We start from the raw sequence: 16,798 nt of genomic DNA on the forward strand, positions 1-16,798 counted from the left end.
AGAAAAGAGGAGTACGTAGATGAAGATAATATGGGAGATGAATTTCGCAGAGCACTGAAAGATGTCAGTCGAAACAAGGCCTTTGGAGAAGACATAATTCCCTCAAAACTGGTGATATCTATGGGAGAGCCAGCCATGACAAAACAATTCCACCAGGTATGCAAACTATACGAAACGGGTGAAATACGTTCAGGACTCAAGAAGACTGAGATAACTGCGAATCCAAAGAAAGCAAATGCTGATAGATGCAGTTGAAAATTGACGACACGAACTATTTACAGAAATGCTGCCGGGTGTAGTTGCAAATTGATGACACGAATAATTTACTGAAGAAATGGATAACTAATGAGGAGGCTCTGAATAGCAATGGAGAGTGGAAGGAGTTCATAACGTAAGAGGTTTACTGTTCACTACGCTACTGGAGCAAATGTAATTTCGATGTATTGCTCACACGTTGCCTGCGGTATAAAACATCTCTGCTGCAATAGAATCGCAGGTCAGAGCAGTGTCGGCAGCAGTAATAATCGCTCGCTCCTTGAGAGCAGTCGCAATAGTTCGTTGTTATGGAGCAGTCGCAATAGCTCGCTGTTACGGAGATGTCGTAGTAGCACGCCGCTACTGTACAGCTGCTAGCCATGTAAGGGCAATAGCAGTCCCCGCTGGTACGGCGCAGTTCATTGCCATGTAGTGTAAGGTAAACCTTATTATTAAATTTGCTCTCTGAGAAGTTAACATGAATTTGTTTCAATCTTTTTGTGATTTGTCCAGCACTAATTAAGTCAGACTTGTAATGTTGCATTTCTTATGTAACGGTTTGCAGAAATGTTTTCAATAATAAGGTTTTTCAGAACATAATTTTTTACCAGTCATTTACTCGAATTTAAATATTTTACAAATTTTCCCAAATCATAATCATGTGTTATTTGATAATCAGAGGACCAGCTATGCAGCTGTGTCAACAGGCAAAGTCAGTTTTTTTCCAATTATGCAAATCCCAGACAAATAGTGTTCAGTAGTAGCAGATAAGGCAGCATTGCACTAAGCTGTGCCGTTATGAAGTAAGAATTTTTTCAGCTTACTCAGGTTGATTTCACAGCGCTAGGACGTGGCGCTGCTTACGTCCAAAATTTATGTTTCAATTGACAGTCAATTTTGTACCTGAAATTTTTATATACGGGAAGGTTATACCTGGCACATCCGGCCAGGATCACATTTTTGAGAATTTTTTGAGAAGAAGTCAGCTATATATCTGCTCTTACTTAATTAGTGTTAAGTGTAGTTTGAATCGGGTGCAATGTATTTGCTAATTTGTTATTTTTTTCACAGATCATTGGCAATTTATTGCTCGTTGTGGTCATTGTACTTGCCCCATTTTGTGTCCGCTTTGTCTTTGTTTGATGTTGTGTTCACCTTTGACTTATGAAAATGATACGAAAAACTGCAAACAGTACATCGCGAAGTGCAGTGAATGAAAACGCCGCATTGAATGGTTTGACTGATAATACTAGAGATATTCAGTTGGAGGTACTAAATTTACACAGTGAGCATCCAAATGTTACTAGTAAGAACGGGCTTTTTACTCGAAAGATTTATTTGGTTCCGATGTAGTGACCAACATTGCACAACCAATCAGCAAACCTTTTCATGAATCAGACAGTGACCAATGCTTACAAAACACGTACAAAATGCTGACACACCATCACATAGCACAGTAAACAGTCGCTAATTTTGGCGTTAATCAAGTTGTGGCAATATTGCTGCAACTTAATGAAAATTTCAAACAGTCGAATGAAAAACAAGACAACAATTATAAACCACTTAACAAGCGACTTGATTAGTCGAATGAAACCCACGACAGGTCGATCAAACAAACCAATGAAAATTTCAAACAGTCGAATGAAAAATACGACATATCAATCAAACAATCCGATGAAAATTTCAAACAGATTAATGAAAAACTTGACACCCCTATTGAACAGCTTATTGAACAGATTACAGCCATTGCCAAGCAATGTAATGAACTAAAAAACAATTATGTGAAATAATTAAGTCCTATGCCAGGAATAGTAGAGAAGAAATCAGATCCGTAGCACAAGAAATAGCAACACACTAATCCACAACAAAATCACTTAGAGATAAAATCAACGCTGTCACTAAACAATGTTCAGAACACACAACACGGTTACCCGATGAGCTTAAAGCAGTATCAGCAGAACTTCAATGCCCTTTGGATGCGAAATTTGAAGAGAAATTTGAACAACAGGACAACCAACTTGACAAACATTTTAATTACCACCTACAAAACAGCGAAACACGTTACCACAAATTCATACAAGAACATAACAAAAGTAAAGAAACAAATCATGCAAACAATTACTACACAGAGACAGGAAGATAACCATAAGTTGTTCGCGAAAGTGAAAACATACGTAGACGCCAACATTGGTACAGTATCGGATGAAATTGACACATTCAAACAATCGAACACAGAATTGCGGAATGAACTTACCGATTTGAAAACAAAAACAGACACTAATATTCAGACCTTAGAAAATAAATACACAAAAGACTTTCAGACAGTTACTAGTAGAATTGAACAATTGGCATTAGTACAGGATCCCAATACCATTACAGCAAACATTAAGAAATTTAATAAAACTACGTGTAAAATCCAAAAACAAATTGATGTTGGTGACACCAGGAATGACAATCAGGTAAAAGCACTAACTGAAAAATTTGATGAATTAGCCAGTAGAGTTGACGTTATCGAGAACAATAATGACACTAAATCAGACGATACGTCACCAGTTTCCTTCAATCAGACACCCGAATTTCAAAATATGCAACAAAAAATCTGTGACTTAGGTACATCTAATCATATGCTACGTCGAAAAATGTCATCTTTACAGCATGAAGTGACAGAATTGAAAAATATTTAAGCCTCTAACATCTCATAGCATACGCCACATTCTGAACATTTGTCACACTCCCACAGCCAGCACAACTTAGGTAGACTACAGGGAGTACATGACTTAGATTCCGAACTGACGCAGACAAAGATTCTTCTTTTGTCCGCCCCTCGTGGTCTCGCGGTAGCGTTCTCGCTTCTCGAGCACGGGGTCCCGGGTTCGATTCCCGGCGGGGTCAGGGATATTTCCTGCCTCGAGATGACTGGGTGTTGTTGTGTTGTCTTCATCATCATTCATCCCCATTACGGTCGGAGGAAGGCAACGGCAAACCACCTCCATTAGGACCTTGCCTAGTAAGGCGGTGCGGGTCTCCCGCATCGTTCCCCTACGCTCTGTAAAGAAGCATGGGACTTCATTTCCATCACAACCCTGATCTTGCTCAAACATTTCGAGATGATAATTTTGACTGCAAGCACTATTTATCCGTTAAGGAATTTAACATATTTAAGAGAGGGAACAGAAATTCACCCCTTGGACTGGATACAGTAATTTACTTTTGCATTCCCACCAACATTGCCCGTAACACACAAGCTAGAATTTATTTGCAGCTTTTTGTAAGATGAACTGGCAACTTGAATGAGACCAAATGCGAGACAATGTTACTCAGTAGAAGAATTTTAAAATGCTTTTCTGTCAGCGTACTGGTCGAAAACGACACAGTGAGGTATCAACGATCAGTTAATTAGCCTGCCGAATAAGAGATTTATTACAGCTTTTGGAAGTCCAGCAGTCAGATTATTCATTCATAAATAAAAATCTTCCACAACGTAACCAAGGCCAACAGGTATATAGTAGCTACGACCAACCACGCTATTGTAATAGCAAAGAAGCTAGACGTTCCCGAAATGACAAGAACTACCAGCACAACTTTAATGACAGAAGTTTAATCATCAGTATGTATAAAATTATCAGCAACCGCAGACACATTTTGGCAACAATCGTTGCTTTACCCCCAACAGCAACAACACCAGCCATTTAACATACCTATCCAACAATGCAATTGCCAAGGTCAGTCAGCCTTTAATGTTATGTCACCACACACAGCATCGACTACACCAAGTAGTAACGCTCAGCAGCAAGGAAACCAGTACATACAGAAAACCCATTATTTCAACTCTCATCGCAACTCACCGTATAATAGTAACTATAAGCCGACTGTCTGTATATTTGTTGTTAGCTTTAAAATTGAAGGACTAATTAGGCATGTTTTGCGTAAATTCGGAAATAAAAATAATATTCCAGTAATGCTTTTAATACTAGAGCTGGAATAGATAGTCGACTGAAGTTCAGCATCAGATAGGGCAACAAGTCAGTGACAGCACCCCGCCAACACATTAGGTATGACCGTCTCTGAACGCTAAATAAACTAACAGTATCGCCACACTGGGGAAGGTATTAACAGTTCACTATTGGTGATGTTAGAGCAGTAAGTCAGTCGATGTGACATCTGTGATCCTGGCCGCAGTTGTTAAGCCAGAGAGCACACGAGGGATCTCAGGCTCCTCGGGAAGAGTCTGCGAGTGGACAGGGCTAGGAGCACAAGCAGGAGGGAGATGGAGAGAGAGAGAGAGAAAGAGAGGCAGAGTGGAGACACTCCGACCGGTGCCCTCTGCTAAGCTGGGCTCTTCCCCGCCGACCGCGCGACCGACGGTTTTAATGGCTTTCTCGTGGAGGGAACACGGAACAGCCATTTGTCCCGTCGCTAACTGAGCGCAGCAGGGACTTCCGACGGAACTACCTGCTCTCAGGGATCACCGACGAATAGAGCGAGGCGCACAGCTCGTTAATGAAGACACCCCTGCGTAGCACTGCGGCATCTGTCTCAGCGATGCCATAATTTCAGCCCTTACCATCGTAATTAGACGGTTGACAGTTTCATGCTCATTAATCGACATTGTCACTGCTTCTAAGCACCGGCTCAGCAACAACAAGAACGACGGATAGAAACTTTCGACGACTTCGTAATTAGGGATGGACCACCAGTAGCTAGTGTAGTTAGTGATACCGAAAATCTGTATCTGTTACTGTAATGTGAAAACTTGTTTTGAGCAGGCTAAAAGCAACAAAAGTTTATCCAACATTGTTGAATGATTATAAGGAGTTCCCTTTTTCTTCTTTTTTTGGGACAGTTAAGAAATACGCAACAGAATTCTGTGTGACTTTTCACATCTTGAAGATGATGTAAATGATAGATGTCCTCCAAAGGATAAAATACTGAGCAGGTGCGCAACATATAAATGGAAAATAAATTAGAGAAATAGTTAATGATACGGCTATATCAGGAAAAAAGGACTTTAAGTAAATTACTGATTATGAGAGAACTTTTTTAAAGATCGCGTCACATTTTAATGGATGTTAACTAACAGCAGATAAGAAAGAATTTATCACCAACATTATTATCGTTTTATGAATAAATAACCCCACTAACTTTCGCACCTGCCTGCAACAGTGCTTGAGATGTTGGACTGACAATTTATGCCAACGACGGAACAGCAATTAAAACGATGGGATGCAGTCAATCGCCCAACGTAAAAAAATGCTGTTCCATCTGTCGAAGGCTTATTGGCGAGTGAGATTAAAAACGGAATAGTCTTCCTCATTATGAAGAAAAGTGTAAAGTCGTACGTAGCGAATGCTATGCAGTTCTTCTCGAGTAATGTCCGATTAATAAATGTTTCGCTGCAGGCGCTATTAGCAAAGGCGCTAGCGTCGGTAGTCTGCTGCCATAGCACATTAACGCCAGATTTTGCGGCATGTCATAATGGATACATCTGTCGTACGTCCCACATTGATTTTTGCTGTTATTTCACGCAGTGGTTCTTATCTGTTGGCACTGACAACTTTACGGAAACGCCGCTGCTCTCGGTCGTTAAGTAAAGGCCGTCGGCCACTGTATTGTCCGTGGTGATAGGTAATGGCTGAAATTTGATATTCTTGGCACACTCTTGACATTGCGGATCTCGGAATATTGAATTCCCTGACGATTTCGGAAATGGAGTGTCCCATACATCTCGTTACAGCTTCCATTTCACGTTCAAAGTCTGCCAATTCCCTTTCTGTGGTCTTAATAACGTCGGAAACATTTTAACATGAAGCACTTGTGTCATAATGACAGGTCCGCTGCCGGCCGCTGTGGCCGACCGGTTCTAGGCGCTTCAGTCTGGAACCGCGCTGCTGCTATGGTCGCAGGTTTGAATCCGGCCTCAGGCAAGGATGTATGTGATGTCCTTAGGTTTGTCAGGCTTAAGTAATTCTGAGTATAGGGGACTGGTGACCTCAAATGTAAGTCCCAGGGTGGTTAGAGCAATTTGAAACACTTGACAGCTCCGCCAATGCACTACCCGTTCATACCTTGTGTAAGTAATGCTACCACTATCTGTAAATGGCATATCGCTATCCTATAACTTTTGTGACTTCGTTTTATCTCAGCTATGACAAAGGAACAGCAGTGAGTATTATGAGACAAAGACAATCAAGGAAGAGAGATATTGTTTAACGTCCGTCAAGTATTAGGGCATTAAAATGCAAGCTGCGGTAGGGAAAAGATGGGGAAAGGATATATTCTTTCATAGGAATTATCATTGCCTTTAATTTAGGGAATATAGAGCAGAGCTAAACCTGGTTGTCAAGATGATCTTAACTGTCGTCATTCCGATTGCGAGTCCCTGATCGGCCCTAATCACACAACTACATGCGTAGTACTACACACGGACTGTCTAAAATTGCAATACAGTTCGTAAGATTATTAAGTAGCATGGTCTCTAAAGCATCAGGCTGGGAATGACTAACCTTCGTTGGTTCTTCGATATGATAACGAGACTACTACAAAACAAACAGAATTCGAATAATTTACTGTTATCCTATTAAGATGTGCAATTAGACAGCAGTGTCAGTCTGTATCGGTTTAATCCCAGATTTGGGTGCACAACAATTCTGATGTACATCACAACGTTATGCCACAGGACTGCATGAGCTACATAGATGCTTACTCCATGTCTGCAGTTGCTAGACACTTTCAGAAAGCTCAATCCAGAGAGACCCCTATCGAAAGGAGCAGATCAGGAGGTCTTCCTGCACGCAGCAGATGGTGCAACATACTGGCGGTGAATTGAAAGAGTGGAGGGATCTCCAATATCTGAGTAGAAGGCGAAAGTGGGAGTAGTAGGGTAAGCGCAGTATCAGCCATATTTTTATATCAAATTGATATCAAAATTAATGAAATTGATCACTTAATTACCCAACCACCACCCCAACCGTCCCCTACCCCCTGGTCGTTCACGGCTGCCTGAAGTGATTCCACACTGTCCCTGCTAGTGCCCGCCGTTCTGTAAGGGAAACACTGCAACACTGCAAGAATTGCATTTAACGTTAACACATTTCTTATAATAGAGCTTCTATTGCTTTTATGAGCAAAACTGGTATAGTTTTTACGTGTGACTATAGGATACAATTTGCATCTCATTATTTTGCAACATCAAACGAAATGCGCCACTGCCTACGTGAGTTGATACTGCATAAAATCGGTAAAATAAACTTCCGCTATTTTGCTGCGTAAACTACCGATCAGCACATAACGTCCTCGTTATTTCAAAACCGTTATCGAAGAAAAGAAAAGGGGAGAATTTAAACTCTAATGAGAAAACATCAATGTTAAACAATTTCTTTCAGCTTGGTGGACAAATTGCACGACCTGAGAGCGTCTCTCGCATTCAAATCAGTGTCTGTAAATAAACTTTCATGCACGTGTGTATTAATTTCATTTAACATATGTGAAATAATATTAGAGATTAGAATCTTTAACACCATCTAGTCACATGACAGAAAAAAACAATGTTATTTTACTTTCGACAACAAGCTAAATGCTAGAGGACGTTGCTGTTTTGTACACTATGACAGGTCTCGTTTTACCAATGCTATACAAAATCACACTGGCGTTTACAAAGCAAAATGTGAGAGCCTGTCTTATAACAGAAACTCCTAGAACAAATTATGTGTCTACCTCTTCTAATAGGTCAAAATCAAATACCATTTGGACGCTTTTGACATTTTTGCTCCATAACTTCCTTCTACCAACATGTTTGTAAAGTTTCTATCATATAACAGATCCTTATTTCTAGTTTTGTAGACAATTTGATCATCAAAGCCTGTTTCACACTATCTACTCACATGTAGGAGAAAATACTATCACCTATCGGTTCCACAATGAACTATAATTCAAGTAGTGTCTACACAATAATTTGAGTTTATGAAGTATGAAATAACACAGGACTTACGCTGACACCTATTTTTTAAACATGGAGTCATAGTTATAATAATAAAAACAGTCGTGATCCCACAAGAACCGATACAGCCGATTTCTATTAGTTTTATGAGCAAAATCGCAGTAACTTCGGGAGAACAACTTGCATACAAACTTAAACAGTTATATCACCCCTTGTAAGAGAAACCTTCTATGAGATTTTACCACGACTCTCTCATCCAACATATCAAAAACAGATACCGTCTGCGTGTTGACGTAGAGTATATTACATATGCACGTATTGCTTCACTGGAGCAGGTGACTAGTGGTCGCAGTCTCTTGCACAGATCTGCGTATTGTTTTATCGAGAGTACTGGAAGAAGACCGTATCCATTAGACTACCAATCACAATACAGGGTTTCTGTATTGTAACTTCATAGCAGTTTAAATCATTGTTTTTTCGGCTGTAACATATTCAACCAGTGTCCGACTAGGTGGTGTCCCCTACATTTAATCCTATGTTCCACAGTGACAGTGTTACGTCAAAACTCCATCCGTCTCAACCTCAAGGTGTCAGCCAGTCACTATGTGGTTATCAACAGTTTACCAGTGGATGGACAGGGTGCGAAAGACACCGTTGATATGGGATGATGTACTACAATATGGACTACAGTTGATAATGCGATCAATTTTACAAATTTCACCTGTTATTCTGTAATTTCGGCGCCAGCCAGTTACACAGCATTTTGCTACAAAATCGCTGTACCATCGCTGACTCACCCATCCACTACTTTTCAAGTACCATATAACATGCGGCAGGTGCAGGTAGATGACTATGCAGTATGTCCATTTGGTTATGTACATCAAAGTATACCAGTTGTTCAGTAGTTTCAACGCCAGCCAGTAACACGACTGAATGCTTCCCAATTTGCGCATCATCACTAAATCACTCCTCCACTACTTTGCATGCACCATATAGTAGACTGCAAATACAGACTGATGACTATGCAGTACATCCATTTGGCCATATACACCAAAGTACAATGCAGGATAAATTTGTCCAATATCAGACAAACATCCACACTGTAAGATTCCAACCACTATCACTATGATGAAAAAGTTTCTATATTCTTCTGGTGTCCGAGGAAGGAACCGTCAGTGTATATTCACCACTCGACTTCTTATAAACCAAATAGAATGAAGTCAGGAAACTGCTCTACTGCCTGTTAAGAAATTAATGGATCTTATACATCTTTTTAAGTCGGAAACGTACGTACTCTCAATCACACTTCCGCGATAGTCACGCTTATCATTAGTAGGAGTAGTACCAGTTTTGAAGATTGTGACTATGTCTTACCAGTAAATAGGGCGAGGTAAATCCGACATGAATATTTCTAATAGCTAATACACTGGGGTATTACTCACGCCCTGCTGCACGAAAATGCACACGAAGAAGCAGCAACTCCGTATGAGGGAGTAAGAACCACGATCAGTAGCAGACGGACATGTAACAGGCTTATTGCTGTTTACTGTAGCATCACCACAGCTCTGGCCACCATTCCTCTTGCACAGCAAAGTCCTTACCTAATGTTAGGTAGTTTTGCTCATATGTAGGATAATATATCGATTTCGTCCTAACACCAAGTCTCTCGACTACACCACCCTCACATTATTAAAAGTGGTATATGTGACATCGGTCCACTCTCCTAGAAAACACTGTAGGGAATGGCTTATGGCTGATAAAAACGTTGTTTCTTCTCCTTATAGCTTAAGGAATAAAGTTGTATCAGAGAACGAACCGTAATTCAGTAATATTTATATCCAACTATATATGTGAGAACACAGTTATGGATTGAAATTCGTATGTGCTTCTACTTTAATATGGCGCCTCTGTGTAATACTAATGTCGCCTTTCTTGAAGTATGGTACAAAAACCAACGTCCTTGCACGGAGAGGAGGAGAGTTAAAAATGAATGAAGCTAGAGCATAATTTTTAATGTTTCCTCGTCCTGAGTGACCATGTACCCCAACCACCTCAGTTCCCCGCATTTCATGGTACTTTTTCAGGAAATTTATGTAATTTTGTCAGTTTGTTCGGTATTTTAGGTATTTCGTCGTATTTCTCTCAGACTTACGTAATTACCATCAATTTGTCGTAATTATACCAGGTCTTCCTCGATTTTTACCTATTCGATGGCATTTATCATATTTGTGTGATGTTTTAGCTTATGTATATGGTCATATTGCTGGAACACGCATGCATGTTTGATTTTATCCCTTTTGGTGGCTATTGATTCTTCACCAATGAAAGAACTTATTTTTGCGTTTATCTTGATCGGTTTACCTCAATGTGTTTTCTGAAAACAAAGAATTTAGATAATGGTTGTGAAAAATATAATAATTTGATCTGACAGCATTGTGATTCTCCAGTTACATATAACTAAAGAATGCCGTCAACAACTTACAGAAATATTTAGTGCACTATTCAAGTGAGAAAATACATTGCAACAAATTTTTTAATATGAAATTTCCCAAAGCAAATGTTGTTTCGTTCAAACAAAATATTACATGGGATTTCGAACATTGACCTGGGCTTCTGCAAGTGCATTTTTCTAATCTGCATCTCTGCTCCATCACTTCAATGTGAAACGTCCCTTAGAAAAATTATACATGACTGTGCTTAAACTGACACACAATATTTTTTAGCACAACGCAATCTGACTTACAATAATCCCTACAAGTGAATGGCCCTGACTAAATTAGCCTATACGTTTCACAAATCACTTACCTCACAAAAATCTTTGTTACTCAAACTAATGCAATACAGCGAGCGCCAATACTGCTAGCTAAATAAAAGATTCAAACTACTGAAGGCACTAACTACTGATAGGAACAGTTAGCAAATGAAAGATTTTGATAGAGAACAAACAATGTATTTACCTTAATAGTGTTCAAAAGTCATAATTTATATAGCAGTTCATGATATCCCTTCTTACAAATGTACTGTTTCTGATGGACACACTTCCAGATCACCCACTCTCAAAAATCCGCCATCTCACTTCCCCACATCCACCACTGCTGGCGGCTCACCTCCAACTGCGCAACGCTACATGCTGTTAACAGCCAACTTCCCAACGCTACAATAGCCAACAACAATGCAAACCAGCCACAGACTGCACACAGCACAGCCAGTGATTCTCATACAGAGTGGTACGTGGCGTTACCAATAAAAAAATCCTAAACAGCCTACCTCCATGCTCCCCACAAAAAATTTTACAAACTGTTTTGGGCAGTGGCCAATATAGATTTGAAAAAATTTTCATAATTATAATTACAATAACAAAGAAATCAAATGCACACAATTACTGATACAATGTTGGTCAAAAGCTAAAATTTTCTCACAGTCCATAAAGACAGTCATGATCATTCATCATAATAGTAATTACAGTTTTTTTCACAAAGTCCCATTAGTAAAAGAAATTGCACACAGAAGTAGTGGATTTCCATGCAGTCTTGAAGAAGTAGTGTTGTCCTTCCAACAGAAGGACAGTGCCGACTCTTGACATGCAGACATGTAATGGGCCACAACAGAGCAAACCCACAGCAGAGTCAGTCGAAGTTTTGAGGAATAACGGTAGGTAGGTCATCACAGAGCAGACCCACTGTAGTCCTAGTAGAGATTATGGAATTGGTGGGCCACCAGAGGTGCAGACCCACTGCACTCCTTGAAGAAATAATGGTATTGGTGGGCCATCGAAGGTGCAGACCCACTTCAGTCCTTGTAGAGACGGCCAGCAGCCATCTGTTGCGACTGTGAAGGTGCACAATCACCATTGAAGAGTCTTGCGGACAATATAGCAAGTCCATGAACCACCACTTGTGCACTCACAAAAATGTTTTTTCTGAAATGTCCCTAGAACCAGCAATGCTGTTAATCAGTCCCTTGCTGAATTATTAACACACGTGTGAGCACTAACAGTCCTCTTTTTTTCACATATTGTGCATATACTATGACCAACAGAAATGTTTGCAGTGAAATGAATGCTTACAAGTTACTAAATTTGATAAACTGGCGTCAGTTACAATTTTATAACATGAGAATACAATAACACGGGTACAAAATACATCATTAAAGAACATAACAATACAGATAACATTTGTAGTAATATGGGCTTTACAAAAGCATCGAAATAACATATACATCAGCGTTACAGAAATTATGACATAAGTACATACATAATAGATCCGAATAACTTTTGAAACATCAACTTCACACATGAGCAACTAAACAGAACAGATAAATAATGTCTACACATCTTTACAAAGTAAATAACATAGTATTAGAAAAATTCTACAACATAACACTCATCAGCTAAACACATAAAGACAGGAAAACCACAAATACACAAGGGTACACAAACACATAGAAGAATAACACAAGAGGAAAGGGCAGGGTTTGTTTCCAGTGTAACATTTGGTACTGCAGTCCAACCCAAAACTTCATTCCATAGATTTTTTGTCTTCTATCAATATTTGTTTCCACCAAAAAAATCCAATCCAAGCATGCTTTCTGTATTTATATGATCACATATTCCTTACCCCATTATTTATTTTCCACTATCTTACCTCATCATTTATTTCCAAGAAAATCCTACCTGAACCTGTTGTCCCTAAACCCTACTTTTTTGTTCATATCTTCTTTCAAAATACGTTTTTGGCCAAACCATTTTCTTATAGCTTCTCAATGCATTTCTCCCAATTCATCACAATTCATTCTCTCATATAGTGTACCCCATCTTAATCTAACTTAAATCTACTGAGCTCAGATATATATACTAAGGGACGAGGCAATGCAGCAGCACAAAACAATTAACACAAACAGCAATGACAAAAAAATGCTAATTGGCAACGCAAGCAGCAGTAAATCTAGAATAATAGAGGAAATGCAACATTACAACTAATATGAGCCAATGTGCATCAACAAGAAAAATAAATCAGTAGTAAAACTGGCTTAACAGAGTAATACAAAGTGACATTCAGTGGCACTATGCATGGCAAACAGCAGCAGCAAATGCTATAACTTATACCTAAACATGGCAATTCTCAAGCAGAAAAAATATTACACTAAAGACAACAATGCAGATAAGGGAAATGTCTATTCACATCTTAATGTCTATGTAATTAAAGTGGTGCACCACAATAACTTATTCTACAAGATATTACCAAGTACTTGAAAAGAAAATTATATATACAGTTACTGTTATTAGTCCCTTCTTGTTGTTCTTTCCTTTCCAAGTGCTCCTTTTTCGAAGAATGTGGATCATAAAATTATTATTTAATAGATCTGTTGACAGAAAGTGTTCACATTAGCAAATGCATTTAATTTTATTTTATGTAACCAATGCTGCAACACAGCTGGAAACCAGATATCAAATGAAATAAGCAAATATGTAAAGCAAAGCTTAAAAACATCATTCAATAGCCATGTGGCATTTCATAAGTCAGTAGAAATTCTCTCAAGTATCGTAGAAAGACACTTGTCTTAATCACGTGTGCAGATGTAAGAATATTTCCCATCAATTCATTAGGCATTTTAGTAAATATCATAAATTAAGATCTACACAATATAATCATATGTTTTCAAGTTTGAGTGTGTCGTATTTGCAATGCTTTCTACAAAGAAATGTCAATAGCGAGGATAACAGCCTCCTTTCTTTCTCCACCTGTGCCTCTGAAAGGCACCACTAATGGTTTTTTTCCAGGCGACTGTCGCACAGCTGGGTGCTTACAGTGCATTACATCAAAGTGACCTACCTTCCTTACCGAAATATTTACGAAATCAGTTTCCGCTATAGTGACAATTTGATAGAAATAAAATTTCACAGGTCGAAATATTTGCGTTACAAATCTGTAGAAACAAAATCCTATAAATATAACAGTGTCAAAAAATTTTCGCCGGCATTGTGATATATTCACACATTTACACATGTTTCATTACTCTTAAAGTACGATTCTTGGTTTCCAACATCCTTTTTCACAAGTCAGAGTCCCTACCCACTCCACATTATTCCTTACCTTATTACACAAGTACATATTCGTCGACACTTCTTCAATATTTCATCATAATAAATATGTAGCATAATGAAATTCCTCATATAGCATCAGCTTATTGATCATAAACATACCTCAACTGCATAATACACATTGTCATCGTAATAATATCATAACATCTCAGTCAATTCTCAAAATCGTTGTAGCCTCCTCCATTAATTTCAAAACCTAAAGAAAATTCTCTGCTTATTTCAATATTGTCATCTACCTCAAACGTACTTTAAAATCATGATCCCATACCAAATACATCATATAGAACTCTCATAGTGTCACAATGGTTCCGAAAAAATATGAACAGTTCACAAAGTACAGACAAAATACAATTTCATAAGTGTGAAGTTACCCAACTGTGTAATTGCGTAAACATGTGTCACTGATGTAGTTAAAAAAAACACATTTGTCTCTGTCAGTTAAATGATCAGATAGCTGTATAATTTATGTGTTAGAGAAATATGGTACCGATGTGTAAAGTTGTATAAGCAAATACCATATTAGCTAGGGCTCCTTGTGCTTGCCAAACACATGGTACACAAAGTAGGCGTGTACCCCCTGAGGAGTAATCTAATTACACCCTCTGGTGTTACAGATTATAGCAATGGAATGAAATGTATCACGGAAAATTCTGTTTCTAATTCAAAAGTCGTGAAAAATAAATGGTTTAAGTAAAAAATTAATCACTCAATTGCGTCTCCTGTAGCGCTAAATGTGCGTCTTGCTGTAAGATAATTCTGAGGAAGTGTCTTAGTTATCGTCCTCTGTAAGCAAAGTTCTGCTGAAGTCAGTGTACTTACCTCATCATAAACGAAAGTGAAATGCTTTGCGTGTAGATACCATAGTTATTACGTACCTTACCATGATCAAGAAAGTACTATAATGTAACGTATTGTTGTGCTACAAAAAAGGCTGTCTCATTGTAGCTATATCACAAAAGTTACTACTAAAACACTGTTTTTCTTTCCAGAATAATACAGAAAAACTGTTCGGATATAAAACAGATACACCTCAAAAGCAACAATGTAAATTGTGTCACATATTAGTAGCATCGTGATATAATCGCGTAGCTATCAAAGAAACCAAATGCTAAGTCATCTTTAATCTCACTGAATGTACTTCAAATAAAGAGTATCTTCTCAAGCACCAAAATGTTGCATTAAAATCTCATAAGCAGTATATGTTCTAAGTATGTAAGCCTGATAGTCGCTACGTAATCGTGCAACTAACAAGCAAGAATGTACAAATAACTGTTCACTATAACAATGCATTCGTAATTTCTGTTTAAATAAGTTCTCTTGGTTATTAACTGGATATTTAACTTCAAACATTGTTGCATGGTAACAGTTTCTTAAGCCTGACAAAGCATACTAGTAATGTAAAAATGAAAAATTTTATGGCAAAGACTAAGCTAAAAAGCAGATTATCTATCAATAAACGGTTTTACATGTGAAATGTGGTGTAAACCTTTACTCTTCCTAGTATGCAGAGTTTCAATTTGAACGCAATTATCATGCGGTATACGTCCATAAAGAACACTGGAATTTTTCTCAAGGTTAGCGTCTATATTATATTTCGCTGAGCCAGCCGGCGCATGTGGCTGCCTGCGGTGCGAGTCATTGTCTGTCTCTGTGTTGGCGCGCATCGTTATTGGGGAAATTCACCTTGTCGAGAGTGCCCTGCCCCGTTTGTATCCCGCCAGATCTGATGCAATTCAGGTCTGTCGTTACGATCATATCATCTGTCGTCATGTTGGTAGATTCCATAGTTTCTTTCTTGTCAGTCACATGGTGGAGAATTTCTCCCTGAATCGTAACTGCGTGCTCGACCATATCGTCTAAAGTTATTCTGACTCCCTTGATAATAATTATTTTTGTTCCCATATTGTCTGTTTCTCTGATTGTCTCTGTGATAGTCACTATCACAGAGAGGTGATCTTTCCCTGTAATTATTACTACTCTGCCAACGGTTGTCATACAGGTGGTGTCTGTTTTGGTCACGATTTGCGTTGTAAGAATAGCCTTGTCGTGTCCATTTATTATTTATTTCGTCGCGGAATTGTGACGGATGTGACCTGTAATTGTTGTGTTCCTGCCTTCGCATCCCACGATTGTCAATGTCAATTTCCAATTCTTGTAAGAGTCCCTGAAAAGCTTCAATGTCATCTTTGCAACGTCCTGCCAAAATAATATGTCGTAAATGTTCAGGCAATTTGATTAAGCAAATGCGGATGAATTCTGAGGGACTGTATGGGTTTGAAAGATACTGATTCTTATGTAACATGTCTTCGAAATATTTGACAAGACTGGAAAACTCAGATTGTTCGAAATGTTTCATCATTATGATGCTATGTTTTAGTCGGTCTTGTGTAGCTTGAGACCAATATGCTGAGAGGAAGGCATGATAAAATTCTCCTTCACTGTGGCAATCGTGAATGACTGATCGCATTCTTACAGCTGGTTCATTCTCTAAATAGCCACACATAAAT

This window comes from Schistocerca piceifrons, chromosome 3 (assembly GCF_021461385.2).
Source record: "Schistocerca piceifrons isolate TAMUIC-IGC-003096 chromosome 3, iqSchPice1.1, whole genome shotgun sequence".
Lineage (NCBI taxonomy): Eukaryota > Metazoa > Arthropoda > Insecta > Orthoptera > Acrididae > Schistocerca > Schistocerca piceifrons.